This window comes from Tachyglossus aculeatus, chromosome 2 (genome assembly GCF_015852505.1).
Source record: "Tachyglossus aculeatus isolate mTacAcu1 chromosome 2, mTacAcu1.pri, whole genome shotgun sequence".
Lineage (NCBI taxonomy): Eukaryota > Metazoa > Chordata > Mammalia > Monotremata > Tachyglossidae > Tachyglossus > Tachyglossus aculeatus.
In genome coordinates this window covers 122985712-123005564 of record NC_052067.1, presented here as the reverse complement: position 1 = coordinate 123005564, position 19853 = coordinate 122985712, and positions in this window count along the sequence as shown.

Below are 19853 nucleotides of genomic sequence, written 5' to 3'. Positions count from 1 at the left end.
AGAAAATATAATTGCCTGATTGCTCTGCCACACCTGCAATCTTTCGTTCCAAGGATGATTAATCTCTTCAAAAAATGCATATAGGGTACCAGAGAAGCAGCGTTGCTCAGTGGAAAGAGCACGGACTTTGGAGTCAGTGGTCATGGGTTCAAATCCCGGCTCTGCCACTTATCAGCTGTGTGACTTTGGGCAAGTGACTTAACTTCTCTGTGCTTCAGTTACCTCATCTGTAAAATGGGGATTGACTGTGAGCCCTCCTTGAGACAACTTGATCACTCTGTAGCCTCCCCAGTGCTTAGAACAGTGCTTTGTACAAAGTACTTAATAAATGCCATTATTATTATTATTATTATTATTAGCAAATTTCATTAGGAATTGCAAAGGAATTTATTGTTTGTTTAATTTCTTGCTGCAAGCACTCATACAGACTGCTATCTCTGTGGACAGATATCATGTGTAACAACTATATTGTACTTTTCCAAGCTCTTAGTATAGTGCTTCTCACACATTAAGTTGTAATCAATGATTGATTGATAGATACCAACTCCAGATTCAGCAAGCTTCCACACAGTGCCATTCTCCTTACTGGAGGATGATTGCTGCTTTTGCAAATGCCCTGCTGTTAATGACCCAGTTGTTTATGGTAGTTTTGTAACAATTCTCTGGGGAGGCTGGTTTGTCGAGGTTGTTCATATTTAGGGGTACAGAGATTACAGTGATAAACACAGCCTAAGACAAGCCAGAGGCTTAGATGGAGAATGAAACAAGGCAAAACCAAAAACTTATTCAGGCTCTTCCCTGACCTAATTCCTTCCTTGTTAGTGATTAAGAGGAATGCTAATCCCTTCCCTAGATTGTAAACTCCTTGAAGGCAGGGATCATTTAAACCCATGACCTCTGACTCCAAAGCCTGGGCTCTTTCAGTGCTTTGCACATAGTAAGCGCTTATCAAATGCCATTATTATTATTATTATTTCCACTAAGCCACGCTGTTTCTCTGTAATATATGTATATATGTTTGTACATATTTATTACTCTATTTATTAATTTATTTATTTTACTTGTACATATCTATTCTATTTATTTTATTTTGTTAGTATGTTTGGTTTTGTTCTCTGTCTGCCCCTTTTAGACTGTGAGCCCACTGTTGGGTAGGGACTGTCTCTATATGTTGCCAATTTGTACTTCCCAAGCGCTTGGTACAGTGCTCTGCACATAGTAAGTGCTCAATAAATACGATTGATGCTGATAATAATGTTGGTATTTGTTAAGTGCTTACTATGTGCCAAGCACTACTCTAAGCGCTGGGGAGGATACAAGGTGATCAGGTTGTCCCACATGGGGCTCACAGTCTTCATCTCCATTTTAAGATGAGGGAACTGAGGCCCAAGGTCACACAGCGGACAATTGGTGGAGCCAGGATTTGAACCCATGACCTCTGACTCCTAAGCCAGGGCTCTTTCCACTGAGCCACGCTGCTTCTCTGTACGAGAAGCAGAGTACTTAGTGTCTGGGGAGGAACACACAACAGAGTTGTTAGGCAGCGATCCCTGCCCACAAGGAGTTTACAACCTACAGAAGTACAGAGGACAGGCTCTGGCTCTGCCCCGAGAAAGTGAGGGGGTTGGCATCCAGGGCAAAAGAAGAAACCAGCTCAGCTATCTGTGTACCCACCTATGGTGAGGGTCATTTGACCCACTGACGGCAGCAGGACCTGGAGGGCCCCCAAGGATTAACAGCTGCGGCCGGCGGGGGGAGAGAAGTGTTGAGCCCAGAGTCCAGGAGGACCAATCAATCAATCAATGAATCGTATTTACTGAGTGCTTACTGTGTGCAGAGCACTGTACTAAGCGCTTGGGAAGTACAAGTTGGCAACACATAGAGACGGTTCCTACCCAACAGTGGGCTCACAGTCTAGAAGGGGGAGACAGAGAACAAAACCAAACATATTAACAAAATAAAATAAATAGAATAGATATGTACAAGTAAAAGAAATAGAGTAATAAATACGTACAAACATATATACATATATACAGGTGCTGTGGGGAAGGGAAGGAGGTAAGGCGGGGGGTGCAGAGGGGGAGGAGGGGGAGAGGAAGGAGGGGGCTCAGTCTGGGAAGGCCTCCTGGAGGAGGTGAACTCTCAGTAGGGCCTTGAAGGGAGGAAGAGAGCTAGCTTGGCGGATGTGGGGAGGGAAGGCATTCCAGGCCAGGAATGGACCACTGCCCTCACGCAGTCCCTAGGACAGCAGATGGGCCAGATGGGGAGGGGACGTGGGCTCAGCCCATCGGGAACCGGATGGTGCTATCGCCGAGGGGGCGGGAGCCAGCAGAACTGCTGCGTTGGCATTTACTTATTTATCTTACTTGTACATGTCTATTCTATTTATTTTATTTTGTTAGTATGTTTGGTTTTGTTCTCTGTCTCCCCCTTCTAGACTATGAGCCCGCTGTTGGGTAGGGACTGTCTCCATGTGTTGCCGACTTGTACTTTCCAAGCGCTTAGTACAGTGCTCTGCACACAGTAAAAGCTCAATAAATACGATTGATTGATTGGCAGAAGTGCCCCATCCTCACGGCAAAGCGGGGAAAGGAGGAGGTTGGGAGAGGAGCAGTTCCAGGTCCAGGGCTCCAGGCCTCAGCGGGCACCCGCGACCCTGGCACGGCCAGGGGTGGAGGGAGGGAGAGTCCGACCGCAGGTTCAACCAGCTCCTTTTGGGTCTCCCTAACCAAGATCCAGGGAGTGGGGGGAGGCAGGACCAGGAACAGAAGCAGCAAGGCCTAATGGATAGAAGTCCGGGCCTGGGATCAGAAGGTCGTGAGGTCTAATCCTGGCCCCGCCACTTGTCTGCTGTGTGACCTTGGGCAAGTCTCTTCACTTCTGTGCCTCAGTTCCCTCATCTGTAAAATGGAGATTAAGAATGGGACCCCCATGTGGGACAGGGTTTGTGTCCAACCCGATAACCTTGTATCTACTCCAGCGCTTAGAACGGTGCTACAGGTTTTGTTTTGTTGTCTGTCACCCCCTTCTAGACTGTGAGCCCGTTGTTGGGTAGGGATCGTCTCTATATGTTGCCAACTTGTACTTCCCAAGCGCTTACTACAGTGCTCTGCACACAGTAAGCGCTCCATTAATATGACTGACTGGCTGAATGAATGAATACCAACCCCATTTTTTTGTATTCTTCCAAGTGCTTAGTACAGTTCTCTGAACACACACAGTGCCCAATAAATTATAGTGATTCAGTGACTGACTAATAATAATAATAATAATAATGATAATAATAATGGTATTGTTAAACACTATGTGCCAAGCTCTGTTCTAAGCACTGGGGTATTCATTCATTCATTCAATCGTATTTATTGAGTGCTTACTGTGTGCAGAGCACTGTACTAAGCGCTTGGGAAGTACAAGTTGGCAACATATAGAGATGGTCCCTACCCAACAGCGGGTAGATACAAGGTCATCAGGTTGTTCCACTTGAGGCTCACAGTCTTAATCCCCATTTTACAGATGAGGTAACTGAGGAACAGAGAAGCTAAGCGGATTGCCCAAGGTCATCCAGCAGACAAGTGGCCAAGTCAGGATTAGAACCTATGACCCCTCTGACTCCCAAACCCACACTCTTTCCACTAAGCCATGCTGCTTCTCAGAACCAGGGGCTGGCTTCTCAGTCCATCCTACCTTCAACAGATTGAGAGGGGAAAAGAGGTTTCCAGGGCCTTTTTACTATAGTGACAAGTGCTCCGGTTATTTTTTCCAGCCAATGTTGTTTACAGCTTCCTGAGTCCTACTTCAATCTGGCACCAAGGAGTCCTACCAAAAGTGCTGTGGGAGTGAAGTTAATGACTTAAACTCACAATCCCAATATCAGGATTGGTGCTTATGGTTGCCTATACCATTTCAGGTAAGGAGACAAAATGGCATTAAAATTGTGTTTTTTAATCCCCTTAATCATTATACTTAGTTCACAGAAGCCTGCAAAAAAATGTGTTTCTTCATCAATTAAGTTACATCCGATTAGTTTCCAAATCATGAGTTTACAACCAAATCCTTGATCAAAAATTAACTTGAACTATTTATAGTCAAGTCGAGTTTATACTCTAATAACCAAAATGTTGTCTTTTGCTCAGATATGTGCCACTCCATTAACTTTACCTACTTCTCATTTGACATCAGTGTACATATCTGAGGGCTGATATTTCCCTGATGGTATTTTTCATTTCATGCCTCAAATCATTACACTCCATCTGTTTATCATTTTGACAGAATACTTTTTGAGGACAGAACAATGAAAAATTAGGTATTAAACAATTGGTCACAGCTTACATGTAAATAGGTCGTGGAAATTCTAAAAATGTAACCTAAGAGATTACATTATGACTGAATATTTCATTCATGGAATATACTTTTTAGGATTAAAACACAAATGCTAACAGATTTTTAGATTAGCGTAAGGTAACTTTTGCTGGTGACAGCAAATTGGTACTTTACCTCTGATTAATAATTCATGCATATGGAAATTGAATATTAAACTGACAATTAAATGTGTTTGAAGTTTGCAGATCTGAAATCATTCTCAAATTTTAAATTATAGACTTAATATCAGAGGTGTTCTAATGTATGATGATAACAACTAAAAGGCATCTACGTACCACAGGCAGCTAATGACTTCTATTTGTAGGTGATAAATGTCATATCCCACTGTTTGCCCACAGCACTAAATGTATTGCAAATGAGACATACCAGACATGGATTTAATTAGAAGTTACCAAGACTAATATTGACAAAAATGATGAAGAAAACATAATCTCTGACAATAGCATACATATTACCCAAGTCTTCTTTACATAAAAAATCAGAATGCATTATTAATAGTCCATACTTTGTAAAGCTTCTCAAATGTATTTCTGAATTCCATGTCTTTATAATTACCAAAAAAATTACCATACCTGCTGTTCTTTGAGTTCTCCCATGTGCTTAGTACAGTTCTCTGCACACTGTAAGCATTCAATAAATATAATAGAATGAATGAAGTAAGTAATTTTCAACAAGTTAACTATCAGCATCAGAATAATTTTTTGCAACTTCTGTATAAAGAGCATTGTACTGAGTTCCTGAGGAACATAGTAAAGAAGTAAAAGAAATAATCCCCACCCTAAAGGACCTTAGAATAGAGGAGACAATCATAATAATTAATAATGAATGCTCAATAACAAGTTAACAGTCATCGTAATTCATTATTCATGCATAATACAAATTTAATATATAATTAATTGGGAGAAAATCGAAAAATTATAAACCTGAAAGAATAAATAAATAAGTGCCGAGTATTGAAAATAAGTAAACTGCTGAGGATGCTGATAAGGCAACATGACTGGGAAGGAAGGGAAGCTAGCTGAAAGCAATTCATAATGCTTAAGGTCAGGAATTCATTCCTTGTAATAACTAAAGGATGAGTGCTTAATACAATGCTCTGCACAAAGTAAGGTCCCAATAAAAGTCATGAATTGATATATATTATCATATTTAAACACTTCCCACAACTAAATGTAAGCTAAAGTGGGAAAAGCTGTTGAAAGGAAAGCTACTAAACATTCTATTGCTTGTACCTCACACAGATGAAGATGAGTCAAATTGTATCAGGGAAGTAATTGTTGAAGTGTGGAGGAAAGGGAGAAATCACAAAATACATTAGATAAAGATATAACTGTAGCAATAGACTCAATATAGATGATAGATGAGAGAGGAGTCAAAGATGGTGCCAAGCTTTTCAATCTAAAGGCAGGGAAAATGCAAAAAATTGTAGGGTTGTTAGAAGTTAGAATAAGGGTTAGAAAGGAAAAGGATTTGTTTTATATGACTAACTAAAAATAATTTGCAGTTAATAATTTGTTATTAGTGCATACTTGAGTATGCATGAAGCAGTCTGAAAAAGATGGCCAAGTTTTAGAGTAAGCAAACTAGTGTAGCGTACTCTTCTCTAGACAGCAAACTCCTTGTGGCTAGGGAATGTGCCTACTGTAGTGTACTCTCCTTAGCACTTAGCTCAGTGTTCTGCCAACAGTAAGCACTAAACAAATATTGTTGATTTATTGATTGACTCAAACAGGATTTCTGTGGGGGATGTGACTTTGAGTATGTGAACAAGCTGTGCCAGGTTTCGTTAGATCCAGTACCTTAAGACAAGGCCTGAACAAGGGAGTTGAGAAAGCCCTGTTATCAAACATGCCAGGGGGGATCACTACACTGCCAAAATCCCTGGACTTCATGGGGCTTCACAGTAAACCAATGCAGATTCAAAGCAGGAGATAAGAAGATGTAAAGGGGTAAGTGTCCTGATCATTCAGTCCTGAAGGGCCATCCCAAATGGAAATTGCAGGGTAGTGCCCAGCCAGTTATCAGGGATGAAAGCAGGTAAAGAAGGATAGCCAAAGCTGATAGTAGAGAAATGGAAATTTGCAAGAACTGCAAATGTAGGGGCTGATAATTCTTTAGAAGACTTTAGAACAGATAAGAGAGGATGGGAATCTGTCAGGTATGATTGTTAGCCCTGGATGGGAGAATCAAGATCAAAGTAAAAAAAAAAAAAAGATAGTCACACCCACTGGTGGAGAGAGCATGGGGAGAAAGCTAAGATCTCAGGTTTCCTGTATTTTTTTTTCAAAATTTTGGTTATTTCATACATAATTATACCAATCTTTTGGGTATAGGGAATATGCAGGATATAGGTGCTACAGTTAGGATGTGGCTACAAAGTTCAAGAGATGCTTGGGGGAACCATATCTTCATAAACAAAGCTGTACATACTAATTCTGCTTCATACTTCAATTTCATTTAGAAATACTGAGGTGGACCTGTTTTTATCTCTATGTACTATAGCTCACTAATAATTACTTTGTAGACTATGTTATCATTGGTTTCACAAGTTATGGCAGGTAACTTCTGCTTTAGTCAAAACCATTTACTTGAAGTCACTCATCTGAAGAAAAGACTAGCATTTGGTAGAGTGTAACATTACTTTTCACTACTTTCTGTCCATCTGATGCAGATTAATTTGAAATAGAAACTGTTGGGAGTCAAAGTAAACTCCTTATAAATAAACATAGCTGATGTGATGAGCATGAGTGTCTCCACTTTTTACAACAGAAATCATTTTATGGTTTCTGAGCAACAATCAGAAACGATCAGGTTTTATGAGCAACGATCATTTGACTCCATGAACAACAACATAGAAGGAGGAATTTGAGAAGGAACTGATAAAGAAGGAGGGCCTTGAGGAGGCACTAAACCATCTTGCCACCGGGCAAAAGGAAGCTGCCGGAGGTACAGGAGATAAGCTACCTTGCAAAAACAGTCCATAGGGTGGGCATGAGGAGAGGGGTAGCCATCCTCCCCTGGCTTTACCCAATAAGAGGCTTCAAACAGGAGGTAGGTTAAAGCAATGAATCAGGACCCTCCACGAATCCTCTTAAACAACCAACATGAGTAGATAAAAAGCGGGGTAGGGATGGAAGGCACATCCGACTGAGAGAAGAGAGCAAGGAGAGTAAGTGTGCGCCAAACAAGGGGACTGAACATCTGAGGCAGGTATTCTCCATGAACTAAAGAATCTGACCCTGGAAGGCGGCAAAGACCACCTGAGCTGAGACGCCTTAGGCACGACCGCCAAGAACCACCTAAAGACTTGCACCAGGATGACATGCTGTGAGCAGCCAGACTCCTCAGACTCTTCCGATGTGGGACTATTTGCATGAACATGGGGAAAACAGTCAGACAGGGTAGCTATATATGTGTGTGTTTGTGTGTGTGTGTGTGTGTGTGTGTGTGTGTGTGTGTGTGTGTGCATGAATTTATCCCTCCACTTAGACTGAGAATTGAATAAAGCTTTCTGCTATATATCATGGTGACTTGGTTTCATTGTGGTTTGTGACTTGTCATTGAAGTGACAGGGTGAGATAGTACCAGGGTCGGACTTATAGGATAAGTGCCTGACGGGGTGAGACAAGGATGGACCTATAGGATACGGGCCTGAGCGGGTGAGACAGGGTTGGCTCTGTAGAATAGACTAGGCTGTGAGCCCATTGTTGGGTAGGGACTGTCTCTATATGTTGCCAATTTGTACTTTCCAAGCGATTAGTACTGTGCTCTGCACACATTGAGCTCAACAAATATGATTGAACAAATGAATGAATAGAATACGTGCCTGACAGTACCAGGGATAGACTTATAGAATAAGTGCCTGATGATGATGATGGTATTTGTTAAGCACTTACTACATGCCAAGCGCTGTTCTAAGCTCTGAAGTAGATACAAGGTAATTAGGTTGTCCTATGTGGGGCTCACAGTCTTAATCCTCATTTTACAGATAAGGTAACTGAGGCACAGAGAAGTTAAGTGACTTGCCCAAAGTCACACAGCTGATAAGTGGCGGAGTCGGTACTAGAACCCAAAACCTCGACTCCCAAGCCCGTGCTCTTGCCACTAAGCCATGCTGCTGATAGGGTGAGATGGGGACAGACCTATAAGAGAGGTGCCTGAGAGGACCAGGGACTTTAAAGAGTAAGTGCCTGACAGTGTGAGACGGGCTCATGACAGCTATGTCAGAATTCAACAGTAACACTTGGGTGCTGAGTTTCCAATTTGCCATCATTATCACCAAATGTTTCCATACCTCATAGCGTTTGCATTTTAATTATTTTATTTACACTATGTTCTTTGGGCATGCTATTCTAGTAAATAATAGCAGTAAGCAATAACTTTCAGATCAGAGTACTATTTACTGTTTTTCAAACCCTGGGCATGCAATGAAACATTAGTAATGAAAATTACAGTATAGAAATTAGTATTAGTATAGATATGATTGTACTACATATTAAAAACTCTAACATATTGGAAATAATATGAAACTGAATACCATACAAAAGATATATCTACCATGAACCATACAGCATATTCATCAAGGTCTGACTAAAATGTCACATACAAATCATGCAGACCCTTTTCCCATATGTTGTGGAGTAGTCTATACAGATATAATTCTTCAGTAATTTCGCTCTTGTTGTCACGTGAAGAAAGCATTTTGCTTATTTTAGTTACCTTTCTAGAATACTTTGACTAAAATTAATTGAATAAAGAAAAGAATATGCAATATTGAATATATTCAATATGTGGCATATGCAATAATCAGTAGTAATGTTATACTTTAAGCTACATCATGGCCAAAAAAATCATATTATTTAGGTATAGGAATTAATGTCATTGTTCATGTTCAGGTACCTAGTTTTCTTTAGATACATTAATGAATAATTGGACTTCATACTGTGAACCATTTTTTTAATATACTTAGCAGGTTTATTTCTCTATGAGGCAATATTATAATGGAGTTTAACAGTCAATATGGGATCTATAAAAGTTAGTAATCAAGACTTGTGACTAACCCATTTTATAGCACCTATTTATTTCCTTGAGCTTTTTTGTGTTCAGATATAGAAGAAGGGAAACAAGAATGGGACACAGAAAAGATTGACCAAAAATTAAAGATTATCCAGAGAAAAATTAATACTGGAAAATCAGAGTAAAAATATTGCAGAGAATAAGCTTGAATTTATTGAAAAATACACAACTACAAAGATCCTTTTTCACAGCCCAAATCAGGGAATTGTTTTGGACACTTGATAGTAGCCCCATCCCCAACCTCATATCATTTATGTACATATCTTTAAATTATACAGTCTAGAGAAGCAGCGTGGCTCAGTGGGAAGAGCCCGGTCTTTGGAGTTCAGAGGTCATGGGTTCGAATTCCGGCTCTGCCAATTGTCAGCTGTGTGACTTGGGGAAGTCACTTCACTTCTCTGGGCCTCAGTTACCTCATCTGTAAAATGGGGGTGAAGACTGTGAGCCCCCTGTGGGACAACCTGATCACCTTGTGACCTCCCCAGAGCTTAGAACAGTGCTTTGCACATAGTAAGCACTTAACAAATACCAACATTATTATTCAGCGCTTAGAACAGTGCTTTGCACATAGTAAGCGCTTAATAAATGCTATCATTATTATTATTATAAATTATTTATTCATATTAACATCTGTCTCCCCATGAAGACTTGGAAGTTCGTTATGGGCAGGGAACATGCTAATTCCGTTGTACTCTCCCAGGAGCTTAGTACAGTGCTCTGCACATAGTAAGTTTTCAATAAATATGAGCAGTTGACTGATTAACTATTAAATGAGAACATTACTACACCTTCTCTTCATATGAGAATAAAATGCTAGAGCTACTGTAGGAAATAGAACCAGGAGTGCAAGAAAGGGCCTTAGCATGAAAAAGAGGAAGGTTAGGAATTGTAGGGCCTACAGGAAGAATGATGGAAAGAGTCATAAAATATTTGAGCTGGAAAAGACAGAGATAGAAAGGCTGTCAAGAGTTCAAGGCAAGGTAATGAAATGCCACAGAATTGGAGTTTTTTAAAACACTACATCCAACAACCTACAAGACTGCCTTTCTTCTAAATTCTGAAATACCATAATAATGGACTGTGAATCTTATTTTTTATTTAACCAAAAACAAATCATTTAATATTAAATGATTAGATAACAATGTTTTGTACAAGCATAGAAATGGTTGAGTTGAGAAGTGTATCCTGTTTTTCAACTGAAGTTCTAGAATGTCAAAAATATTTTCTTTAAGGGGATAAACATGGATATTAAGATCTCCTACAGAGGCACAGAGATCATCCTGACAGAGGCAGGGATTCTTCTTTCCCTTAAGTAGCTGATAATGATATCATCTGGCCATCTAGTTTTGACAATGGCAAGATCATAATTACTTCTACTAATTATGATCAAATAATTTTGATAACTAGGAAAGGAAATAACTCCCCATTACTTGCCTACTTGATATACCCTTGCTGACCAGTCTTCTAGACTGTGAGCCCGTTGTTGGGTAGGGACCATCTCTATATGTTGCCTACTTGTACTTCCCAAGCACTTAGTACAGTGCTCTGCACACAGTAAGCGCTCAATAAATATGATTGAATGAATGAATGAATGACCACCCAACCTCCTGCCTCTTTCCGCTCCAGTCCATACTTCACTCTGTTGCCTGGATCATCTTTCTACAAAAGCATTCAGAACATGTCATCCTCCTCCTCAAAAATCTCCACCTTACTGGTACAGTGCTCTGCACACAGTAAGCACTCAATAAATATGACTGAATGAATGGTTCAATCTCTCATCCTATCCCGACTGGATTACTGCATCAGCCTCCTTTCTGATCTTCCATCCTCTTGTTTTCTCTCCCCACTTCAGTCTATACTTCACTCTGCTGCCCAGATTATCTTTCTTTGGAAACGCTGTGGGCATGTTACTCCCCTCCTCAAAAACCTCCAGTGGTTGCCTATCAACCTTCGCATGAAGCAAAAACTCTTCACTATTGGCTTCAAAGCTCTCCATCACCTCGCCCCCTCCTATCTCACCTCCCTTCTCTCCTTCTACAGCCCAGCCCACTCATTCCGTTCCTCTGTCACCGCTAACCTCCTCACTGGACCTCGTTCTCACCTGTCCCACCATCGACCCCCGGCCCACGTCCTCCCCCTGGCCTGGAATGCCCTCCCTCCACACATCCGCCAAACTAGCTCTCTTCCTCCCTTCAAAGCCCTACTGAGAGCTCACCTCCTCCAGGAGGACTTCCCAGACTGATCCCCCACCTTATGCTCTCCTTCTACTCCCCTTCCCATCGCCCCCGTCCCTCCCTCTACCCTACCCCCTTCCCCTCCCCATGGCACTTGTGTATATTTGTACATTTTTTACTCTATTTTATAAATGATGTTTATATAGCTACAAGTCTATTTGTTCTGATGATATTGACACCTGTCTACTTGTTCTGTTTTGCTGTCTGTCTCCCACTTCTAGACTGTGAGCCCACTTTTGGGTACGGACTGTCTCTATATGTTGCCAAATTATACTTTCCAAGACTTAGTACAGTGTTCTCCACACAGTAAGTGCTGAATAAATACGATTGAATGAACGAATGAATTAACCTAATTTACTTGAAAAGGGTTTTTTTCCCCTTGAATTATCTGAAAAAATGACTTGTTTCTTCATCTAGAGGCTCAGCTATATAATGTCATTACCTCAGTTTAAAAAAATGAGCTGACAGGCAGTTATGACCCTATTTTAGAAAACTCTCAACTAAGAATCAGATATCTTTCCTCTCATCCGAACCTGTCCTAACACACTTTGACTACTGCGTCTGCCTCCTAACTGACCTCTCTGCCTCTTGTATCTCCCCATTCCAATCCTTATTTCACTCTGAGGTCTAGATCAGTTTTCAAAAAAATGTTCAGTCCACATTTTCCCACTTCTCCACAGTTGCCCATCCACCTCTGCATCAAACAGAAACTCAATCAGCTTACCCTCTCCTTCCTTATTAAAACCCACATGGCACAATTCGCTCCTGAAGCACCAACTTGCTTACTGCATCCCGATCTCACGTATCTCACCATTGATCCATTTCCCAAGTTCACCTTCTGGCCTGAAATACCCTCTCCCTCCACATTCTCCACACCACTACTCTCCCTATTTTCAAAATCTTATTAAGATCATATTTCTTCCTAGAGATCTTCCCCTATTAAGCCCTCTTTCTCCTGACTCCCTCTCCTTTATGTGTCACCTGTGTGCTTTTATCAGTACCCTTTTGTCAGCCCCATAACATTTATGTACATATCTGAATATAATTTATTTGAAGTAATGTCTGTCTGTCCTCTAGATGGTAAACTATTGCTGGCAGGGAACATATCTACCAACTCTTTTGTATTGTACTCTCCCAAGCATTGAATGTTTCATTGATTAATTCAGTCATATTTATTGAGTGCTTACTGCATGCAGAGCAGTGTATTAAGTGCTTGGAAAGTACAATTCAGCAACAAAGACAGACAATCCCTGCCTACAATGGGCTCACAGTCTAGAGACAGACATCAAAACAAGTAAACAGGCATCAGTAGAATCATTATAAATACAAAGAATTATAGATATATGAACATAATAGAAATAAAAATAAATAGAATTATAGTAATAGAAATGTACATATATACACAAGTTCTGTGGGACAGGGAGGGGAGTAGAGCAAAGGGAGTGAGTCGGGGTGATGGGGCGGAGAGGGGGAGCAGAGAATAAGGGAGGCTAAGTCTAGGAAGGCCTCCTGGAGGAGGTGAGCTTTCAGTAGGTACATAGTAAGCTCTTAACACAATGCTCTGCACACAGTAAGTGATAAATTAATACCATTGATTTATATTGTTTGTTTATGGTATTTGTTAAGCATTTACTATGTGCACTTATTAGTACAGTGCAAGCGCTTAGTACAATGCTAAGTGCTTAGTATAGTGCTCTGTACACAGTAAGTGTTCAGTAAATATTAATTCATTCATTCAATCATATTTATTGAGCGCTTACTGTGTACAGACCACTGTATTAAGAACTTGGGAAGTACAGGTGATTTAATGAATGTACCAGGACTAGATACAATCTAATCAGATTGGATAGAGTCCCTGTCTCACATGGGATTCAGAGTCTTAATCCCCATTTTACAGATAGGTAACTGAGGCCCAGAGAAATGAAGTGACTTGTCCAAGGTCATAGAGCAGACGAATGGCAGAGCTAGGATTAGTATAAAGGTCCCTCTTACACCCAGGCTCATGCTTTAACTACTAGGCCATGGAGTTTCTATTCATAGGTTAAACTTTTAGCTGGCTCATGGAGTGATTACTGTGGACTGATTACTTCTCCTTAGCTACCTGGGGGAAACAAGGATCTAATTTTAATGATTCATCTCGAGTTATCTTCAAATAATTTGTGGCTCCTAGAAATGGTGAATTTGGAGCACATATGCTGTTGAAAGCCCTCTACACAGGGTATTTCTCATGTTCTTCGGGCAAATTTTTTTATATTCTTCAAATGCATCCTTTCTGAAACCTGGGCTTACGGGATAAAGTGTTTTGTCCAGATAGACTTCTGATTATTCAGATTCTTAGACACACTGTCCCCTCTAAATTTCACACCCAGAGAGTTTCCAGTACTCTACCAGTCACAACTATAGGAGGGAGAGTCAAGCAGAGGCATACCCATTCCATTCCGAGCTTGGTCAGTGGCTAGTGAATGGAAGGCAATCTGCGACAAGTTAAAAATCACCTTTACTGGACAGCAGCAGCATGAGAGAGAGTAGAGGGCGGAGACTCATTTACTGCATGGAAGGAGGCAATGGTAAACCAATTCCATATTTTTACCAAGAAAACTCTAAGGATACACTACCAGAACAAGGCAATGGTAAACTAGTTCCATATTTTTACCAAGAAAACTCCAAGGATACACTACCAGAATTATTGCAGATGGAAGTGGGTCATTCTTGGGGAGACGTTTCTATGGCGTCGCTATGGGCTAGACACGACTCGACAGCATAAAACAACAACAACAGAAACACTTTTGTTGGGAAGAGACTGGGCAAAAGAAAACAAATCCACATGGAAGTAAATAAATGTATCTCTGCTGCTGTAAGCACTAGGGTAAATACAAGATAATCGGGTTTGACACAGTCCCTGTCCCAGAAAAGGCTCAGAATCCTAATCCTCATTATACTGACAAGGTGACTGAGGCACAGAGAAGTTAAGTGACTCGCCAAGGTTACCCAGCAGATAAGTGGCAGGGCTGGGATTAGAACCCAAATCCTGACTCCTAGGCCCATTCTCTAACCACCAGCACATTAGAGAATTGCACTTATTTTATGCAGAGCACTATACTAGTCATTTGGGAGAGTGCAATACAACAGAGTTGAAGTGGTCAGAACTTCAGATGTTATGTTTCATTCTAACATAGTATTTTACAAAGGCATAATGCAGCACAACCAAACTCATGTTAGCTTCTGAGACTTAACAGGATTCTCTTTTATAATGATTTCCAAAATTTGGTTTTACTCATTTTTTATGTTTGTTACTAACATTTATGTGCATATATTCCTGGACTTAAATAGTGAATAAGCTAACTAGCCAGGTAGCCTAGGAAAACATAGATTTCAGTATAAACTGAATTTTTATATCAGCCTCCTTGCTGACCTCTCTGCCTACTGTCTTTCCCCACTCCAATCAATCAATCATATTTATTGAGCGCTTACTGTGTGCAGAGCACTGTACTAAGTGCTTGGGAAGTACAAGTTGGCAACATACAGAGACAGTCCCTACCCAACAGTGGGCTTTATTCTGTTATCTGGATCATTTTCCTACAGACCACATTTCCCTACTCCTCAAGAAATTCTAGTGATTGCTCATCCAGCTCCACATCAAACAAAAACTCACTGATGGCTTTAAAGCACCCCTACCTCACCTCGCTACTCTCTTACTATACAACCAAGCTCACCCACTTTGTTTTTGTAATGCTAACCTTCTCGCTGTACCTCGATCTTGTCCATCTCATCGCCAACTACTTGTTCAGATCCTGCCTCTGGGCTGGACCACCCTCCCTTCTCATATCAGACAGACAATTGTTCTCCCCTCTTCAAAGCCTTACTGAAGGCACATCTCCTCCAAGAGGCCTTCCTAGACTAAGTCACCCTTTCCCCCCTCCTATTCCCTTCTATGTTGCCCTAACTTGCTTCATTTATTCATCACCCCCCATCCGTACAACACTTATGTAAATACCTGCAATTTATTTGTTTATTTATTTATTTATTCATATTAATATCTGTCTCCCCCTCTATCCTGTGAGCACTAGGGAATGTGCCTGTTTATTCTTATATTGTACACTCCCAAGCACTAAGTACAGTGCTTTGTGTACACTAAGCACTCAAATGCGATTAAATAAATGAATGAATAATAGAAGCAACCTACATATCATCCTGCAATCACTTTTGATCTGGCAGTAAACATTTTTGGTTTGATGCCACTGTTAACTACCTCAAACTGGTCAATAATACTAATGGTATTCATTGAGCACCTATTGTGTGCAGTGGATTGTATTTAGCACTTGGGAACAAGATAGAAACCATTTAATTCAAGTGGGTGGTGCTGTAATGTCATGACACTATGTGAGTGTATTTAATGAGATAAATCTGGTGTCAAGTTCTGTACCACAAATCTAATTCCACAGACCTCTCCATTGCTGGCCTAAGGCCGAAAAAGCCAGTTTCAGAACAGCTCGACCTCTTGTAAAATTACTTCCTTTTCCTCTCACTCTTCTAGGAAATAATAGAATCCTAGAGTTGGGCAGGAATTTGAGCAGGTTGTGGCTCATAAATATGGCTAAAAACATAGGGTAATGCTGCCTGAGGGCTAAGCAGAGGGAGAGACATTTCTTTGAATCAGGGAGAAACTAGTACCTTCCACGATCTACTCAACATGAGGGTTTTCACTGAACATGGAGCGGAGGGAATGGTTTGCCTATTCTGCCACTGTTTCCCTTCTCTCCATCCATTTCCCTACCTCTTCCATCCCTACTCCTGGATGTAGCTCTGAGCATCATAAAATTACATCATTTCAATGGTGTCAAAAGTATTCAATTGTACAATAAAGTGCATTTGTCTACACCACATCGAATAGGATGTGATCGTACACATCCAAATACCAAATGAGACATGTCACAAACTCTATTATAATCCAATGGGTTCAGTTTTTTACATACCCAACTCTTCCTCAAACCTGAATAATCAGCCAACTAGTGAAATAATCAATCATCAATCACGTTTATTAAGTGCTTACTGTGTGCAGAGCACTGTGCTAAGCGCTTGGGAGAGTATAATTTAAAAGAGCTGGTAGATACCTTCCATGCCCACAGTAAGCTTACAGTCTAGAGGGAATAGAAAAATAGAGAAAATTATTTCAAATAAAGGAACAAGGGAGTGAAAAATGTCAGCGGAGCCACTCACTCTTCACTTTGATGGGAGGGATGCACAATTAGGGGTGTTTTGAGGAGCAGGGCTTTAAGGGAATAGGGGGAAAGAAGAAGAGGGGAAGGTAGAAGGTTCAGAGGAAAGGAGAAGGGAAAGTTAAGAGAAGGAGAGCAAAAGGCGGGGATGGGAGTACTTCCCCTCTGTTCACCATGGTTGGCACTATCAAACAAACATCCCCTAATTTTATAATATTTTAGCCAAACCTTTTAATGAAAGCATGAGTTTATGCAGAATTGGATACATCCATATTTTTAGTGTCAGGTCTAAAATCTCAAAAGTACATAGAAAAATTAAAAAAGAAAAGGTGGAATACAGTGAGCTTCACTATAAAAGAATGCTATCTGAAACCAGAACAGGAGGACTCTATTTGCCTTTTGTCCTCGAGTGTTAGGTCAATACAATGATACAATAAAGTTACTAAAACAGATTTCAGTGTTTTGCCATTTCAGAAAAGAACAAACTGAGAAGACTGACATTTAATTACATTTGTTTCAGAGGAGCATCAGGAAGATGACCATTTTTATTGATACACTCTAATAAATGGTGATAGATGACTAGACCTTAGCGAGAAGTGGTCAGATGTGAAGAAACGTATGAATATAACAAAAATCTAATACTAAAAAAGAATAAAACCCTCACAGATTACGTATTTAGATAAATGTTCTGACATTCTGATTTGAGCACTCCAAACATACAAATCCAACAATTCAAACTAGTTAATGAATTGACTACTGTTTTGCTGATACCACCGATACAGAATAGTCATTTTGTCTTTTGTCAGTAAAGTATTTTGAAATAAAGGTAGATTGTCAAATCTCATTTATTACAATCCTCTATGTGCATGTTATCATATAGTAACAATATAGAGATTGGACATATGAAAATTTTTCTGTTCCATTATTTGATTTATCTTAGGCATAGTATCTGACAAATAGAGGAAAAATGTATTAGTAATGCAGGAACTATATTAAAATGCATTTTTATCATTAATATTTAATCAATTAATTACTATGGCCAGGCACGAATATGAAGATTTACTCTTATTCAGGCAAAAAGAAATGAGGATTATGTCTTAGATAGTAAAAATAAAATTATAAAAAAGGCTTTAACAGGCAACTTTGCAAAATATAAACTAAAATAGCATTGCCATTTTGCTAACATTCTACAACTCTTAAAACAAATAAGCAGGACTATGTAGGCAAAAAATCTGCTTTTATTTCCATGTCCAAGAGGCAGTTTACTTATAGATTGCAAAAGGCCTTACTGATGAATGGTTTGAAGTCTGATAACATCTATATGCTATCTTCCAGGAAATGGAAAAATGTTATATGATAATGGAAAGTATGTTTCACCTCTAAGCTGTTAGCAGTGGACTTACTTATTCAGCAGAGTAGGCAGCTTAAACAGAGCTCTTAGGTTTGTTTTTCTAGAACTATTTTTACATTGTGACATCTTTCCTTCCCTTGACTTTGTGTTCTTGATGAAGTATAGTGGGTAAGCACTTTGTATATACTGTGCTGATGTGACACATGATTTATTTGTAACATTACACCAGTTTAACTGCTTCTCTGCTGCGGTTAACTAAAATATTTCACAGCCAGCTGTTCATGCCTAAATCTATGACAGTGTTCCAAGTTCTAAGTAAATAATAGTCCAACAAATTAATAAAACATATGCTCATGTTTAGCCACATTTTAATTGGATTAGTGTGACCAGCAATATTCTCTACTAGGTAGCATATGAGTTCAGTTCTCAGTATATACATCTTTCCTATGTTTTATACATTATATGTAGCCAGATACCAAAATCTTGATATCCTGCTTTATTGTCTGATTTATTAGATTATTTGATTAATTTACACAAAACATAATTTCACAGTGAAAAAGTTAACCTTATAAAATGATTTTATTTTTTAATACATTATCTTATTTCCCCCAAATTCAAGGCACTTTCACTGCCTCCATACAGCATAATGGTTGCACACTGTAAGCTGGATATCACAATACAATGGGTTGGAAATCTAGAGCCCAATTCAACATACTCTGGCTCCTAAATGGATGCGCGGATAGCTCAGACGTTGACCTACATATCATCCTGCAATCACTTTTGATCTGGCAGTAAACATTTTTGGTTTGATGCCACTGTTAACTACCTCAAACTGGTCAATAATACTAATGGTATTCATTGAGCACCTATTGAGTGCAGTGGATTGTACTTAGCACTTGGGAACAAGATAGAAACCATTTAATTCAAGCCTCACTCCAACAGAATTTGACTCTGGGACCATCTGAGCCAGGATTTGGTATCCAACAGATTCACAGGTCTGGGAAGATCTAGAGTTTTAATTTACTGTCTCAAAGCACTTTGAGAAGAAGTGATCAATATATAGCACCCTTTGAATATATATATATATATATATATTGCCTGTTCAGCACTATGAAAAGTATGCTCACCATGGGTCCTTTGGTCTTCTCTTTATACTTACCTTCTTGGAATATTCATCTGTTGTAATTTATTCCACCATTTCTCCTTTCCCTGGCATGTATATTCATTCATTCATTCATTCATATTTATTAAGTGCTTACTGTGTGCAGAGCACTGTACTAAGAGTTTGGGAAAGTACAGTGCAACAATAAACAGTGACATTCCCTGCCCACAATGAGCTCACAGTCTAGAGTGGGAGAGACAGACATCAATACAAATAAATGAAATTATAGATATATGCATAAATGCTGTGAAGCTGGGTTGGGGGGGAAGAGTAAAGGGAGTAAGTCAGGGTGATGCAGAAGGGAGTGGGAGTGGAGGAAAAGTGGGACCTAGTCTGGGAAGAACTCTTGGAGGTGGTGTGTCCTCAGTAAGACTTTGAAGGGGGAGAGATTAATTGTCTATCAGATTTAAGGAGGGAGGGAGTTCCAAGCCAGA